At 38.4% G+C, this 4,491-nt stretch overlaps 1 non-coding gene across 1 annotated transcript; it reads left to right on the forward strand.

The window, feature by feature from the left end:
* The first annotated feature begins 389 nt into the window (after positions 1 to 389).
* LOC128563071 (U1 spliceosomal RNA) lies at positions 390 to 560 on the forward strand. Its single transcript, XR_008373731.1, has one exon. It is a non-coding gene; the product is annotated as a U1 spliceosomal RNA (small nuclear RNA).
* The last annotated feature ends 3,931 nt before the right edge of the window (positions 561 to 4,491 follow it).

A 4,491-nucleotide genomic window follows, 5' to 3' on the forward strand; every position in this document is an offset into this window, starting at 1 on the left:
GACTTGGGAGTGTGGAGTATCACTTCTACTCATATTCTGTTGGCTTCAGCTCAGAGGCTTTTCCTAAGCAAAGGGAGCTGGGAAATGCTTTCTTTTTGTATCCATAGAATAAAAAAAAGGGGGTGTGTGTCGAATGATTAGCACAATTACTATCACAGTAATTATTAAATGATTACTGATGCATCTTTTTTCCATTTGTTACACTGAAAATATTTAATGCAATGAAATAACATAAATTTTATAAAAATAACTTTATTGTTTTAATTTGATGTCTTTACATTACTAATTTAAAGGAGTCCTAGACATTTTATAGATTTGTTTTGAGTGCTCCTTAACATACATATTCATTTGTCCAGGTTTTTGAAGATGTTAAGTATTAACATTAGAAAATACTCCTCATGGGAGTGAGGAAGGAGATACCATGGTCACTAAGGTGGTTTTCCCAGGATGAGACTTAGCCATGGAACTACAGACGTACTAACTCCTGTAATTTCTTCAAATGTGGGAAACTCAACTGAGTAATTTGTGGTAGTGGGGGACAGAATTTGTGCTCTCCCCTAAAAAAAAAAGAAAAGAAAAATGAAAATGCTCCTCTTCTCTAGCTATTATTTTGTAAGTGTAAACCTTCATTAGTTTTCTGTGGTTTCAGAGAATGTTATGATTAGTTTCTGCATTGTGCTGTGTGAGCTGGCAACCCTCACAGGTGTTCTACCAACCTCAGTAGATAATTATTACTCACAGTCATCTCATTATATTTGAGAGGATTCACAGTTTCATTGTAACATTCTTATTGCACCAGCAGGTATGGATGAGCCTTTCTGTGAAAGCATGTCAGTAATATATTTAATATTTATTTGCACAAAAGAGCAAAGGACTTATATTAAAGAACTTTATTATAAAGTTCTCCTGTGATTGAGTCAGTCCTGTGCTTAAAAATTGTCATTGGTTTCCTTTTTTCAAAGTAAAGTCCAGAGTCAATGTAGCTTTTAAAGCAGGAGGCTTCTCTTGCCTGTACATCCTTATCTCCTACTTACTCATCTCATGCATTTAAACTAGACTTTATTTGTTTTTTTCTTCTGAGACAGAGTCTTGCTCTGTTATCCAGGCTAAAGTGTAATGGCACAATCATAGCTCACACAGCTTTTAGCTCCTAGGCTCAAGGGATCCTCCTGTATCAGCCTCATGAGTAACTGGCACTACATGCATGCACTGTCATGCCCAGCTAATTTTTAATTTTTTGTAGAGACAGGTTCTTGCAGTGTTGACTAGGCTGGTCTTAAACTCCTGGTCTTAAGTGATCCTCCCTCCTCAACCTTCCAAAGTGCTAGCATTACAGGTGTGAGCCACCACACCTGGCCTATACTTTCATTTTTCTGATGGGGAGAAAACTTTACCTCTGATATGCCATTTATCCAGAATGTTCATCATCTGTCCTAAAAAAAAAACAACTTATTTACTTTAAAGCCCAAGTGAAAGATTCCTTCATCTATAAAAATTTCTCTAGTCTTCCAGTTAATTTATGTTGATCCTCTGTGTTCCTCTAGTAAATTGAGTAATATCTCCATTATAGCATCAATTACATATTGTTCTTCCCAGTAGTTTTCATATGTATTAATGACTTGTCTCTACCTTTTTAGTAGCATATGCCCTTAGAAACACATACCATGTAGTTTACATTTACTGCTGCGTATACTTTGCTCATAGAATTCCTTTAAGTTGATTTTAACTAAATTTAAAAAATTGTACTTTCTGCCATTAATTAACAAAAAACACTGATCTAAGAGTTGGGGGTGTAAGAAATTTTCCACCATTTTAGTTAAGGTAAGCTCTTGAGAGCTATCTTCCTATCTTACTGAATGATAACTATTTTAACTGCTTTGAGCTAAATGGAAATCTTAGACTCTTGTTTGTTTTTTTTTTCTTTCTTCATAGCACATTGCATGCTTTATTTTCCCCAGCCAAAATAATCAGAGTCTAGTACTTTATAAAACCAAATATAACACGTTGTGTTTTATTTATATATGTATATAATTATGGTTTATTCATTGTCAAATTAAATGTTGTCAGTGTAGACATGTTAGATGATAACTTATTCCAGTTGTTTATTCTGCCTTTGTTGTGTTGATGATATAATGCCATTAAAGAAATGTTAAATGAGAGGGTGGAGCAAGATGGTGGATGAGAAGGATCATTCAGCTGAGGTCTCCTAGAACGACTGGGGAAAAAGAACCCAGCCATAACTAGTGTGGGGACGTTACCCAGAGGCACAGCTCAGGGAGCACAGTGAGGAGGTGGTGAGCTGGATACAGTGTGTGATCTGGAACAGTAGAAATCTGATGAATTAGGCAAGTGATTGTGACTGGCTGGCCTTCTGCAGAGGTCCAGGATAGGAGGAAGCCTTTTCAGAGTTTTCAGTTGTTGGGGGAAGCTGCACTTTGAGTGGAAAGCTTGGAAGAGTAAGCAGATTTGAACAGTATATAGCAACCAGATTCGAATGCCAGCTGGAGTGGATTTGCCATAGGTTTGGTGGCTGGCAAGGCAGCCATACTGAGGTCTCAGTAGACAGGGGGCTGCCATTATGGGAAGGTCATGAGAAGGTCTTAGCAGAGACCTAAAGCACAGCCATCTTAATTCCGCCTGGCGGGATCAGACCTCCACTCTTGGATAGGCTTAGGGACTCACACATGCCATGGGAACTGAAGGCAGGGGGCACTGTGAGACCTGCCTGCCTGAAGGATTCTTGTGAGCTTTAAGAGCCCAACCCAGCAGGGTCTGAATGCTGAGGAAACAATCAGGTGACCACTGAAGGTAACTAAGTTTGGAATAAGGACTGTAGAGTTTGCTGTGTTCTCTGTCTCCTAAAAGAACGACAGTGCCACCTGGTTTCCTGGTGATACATTGCAACATACTGTTATCAAGAGCAAGGACTTCTGTTTGAAACAAAGGAGGCAGTGAGAAGGAAAAAGGAGAACAATGAGGTGAACTAGAACAACAAACATGTGAGGAGGAACCAAAAGAAAAATTCAGGCAACATGAAAAACGAAAACAGAGGAACGGACCATGAGCCAGCTACCACAGAAGACTCCACCTATAAAGAATTAATGGAGTTGACAGAGAGGGAATTTAAAATATGGATGATAAAGACAGTAAAGAGAATGGATAGGAAAATGGAAAGACAGAATGAAAAGTTGGACAAGAGATATGTAGAATATAAAAAGGGTATGTTAGAGCTTAAGGAAGTGAAGGAGACAGTCAGGAAATGTAAAGATGCAGTAGAAAGTATCAAAAATAGGTTACACTATGGAGAAGAAAGAACTTTAGGGCTAGAGCATTTAAAGAGGCAGAAAAGAAGAGAGAGAAAACAGAACAAGCGCTTAGAGAACTAAAAGACTCCATGAAGCAGCCACACATACAAATAATAGTGATTCCTGAAGGGGAAGAAGATTATCCTAAAGGAATGAAAGTCCTTTCATAGCTATCATAAATAAAAACTCCTCAATTTTTACTAAAGACCCTGACATATTCTTTTCAGATGGATATTGAGCCCTGGATCATCTCAACTCAAACAGAGCCTCTCAAAGACACATTGTAATGAACATGTCCAAAGTCAAGATGAAAGAAAAAATTCTGCAAGCAGCCAGGAGTAAGCACCAACTGACCTACAGAGGCAGAGCCATTAGGATGACAGCAGACTTTTCAACTGAAACCTTCACCTGAAACTTTCCAAGCCAGAAGAGCATGATCATCCACCTTTAACATTCTAAAACAATTTTCAGCCCAGAATTCTGTATCCTGATAAACTAAGCTTCAGTATTGACAGAGAAATGAAATCGTTTGTGGATATACAAGCACTGAGGAAATTCACCAAAACAAGATCAGCTATGCAGGAAATACTTGGACTTAGTCTCACCATTGACCACCACAGTGGGCCACCAGCAAAGGAAATACCCAGAAGCCAAAGGTCAAAACTTAGCTTCTACAGTGACATGAAGGATAAAACTACACAATGGACTTTCACAAAATAAGATGAATAGAACTCTGCCACACTCAGTAAATGTCAATGGACTGAATTCATCATGGAAGAGGCACAGCCTGGCTGATTGGATTTAAAAAAGCAGAAGCTATCTATATGCTGTCCCCAGGGGACACACCTATCCTTGATGGACAAATGAAGACTCAGGGTTAAGGGGTGGAAAACAATATTTCAAGCAAATGGAAATCAGAAGAAAGGAGGGATTGCAATCTTATTTTCAGATATAAGCAGATTTAAAGTAACTAAAGTTAAGAAAGACAAAGATGGACACTTTATACTGATCAAAGGAACAAAACAACAAGAAGATATTTCTATTTATGCACCCAACTTAAATGCTTCCAGATTTGTGAAACAGACCTTGATGGGTTTGAATATGACATCCCATAGCACCATAATAGTCAGGGACTGTAACACTCTTCTGACAGAACTGGGGACTGTCTGTTTAGAGCCTCTAAACA

The sequence above is a fragment of the Nycticebus coucang genome, chromosome 12 (genome assembly GCF_027406575.1).
Source record: "Nycticebus coucang isolate mNycCou1 chromosome 12, mNycCou1.pri, whole genome shotgun sequence".
In the NCBI taxonomy this organism is placed as follows: domain Eukaryota; kingdom Metazoa; phylum Chordata; class Mammalia; order Primates; family Lorisidae; genus Nycticebus; species Nycticebus coucang.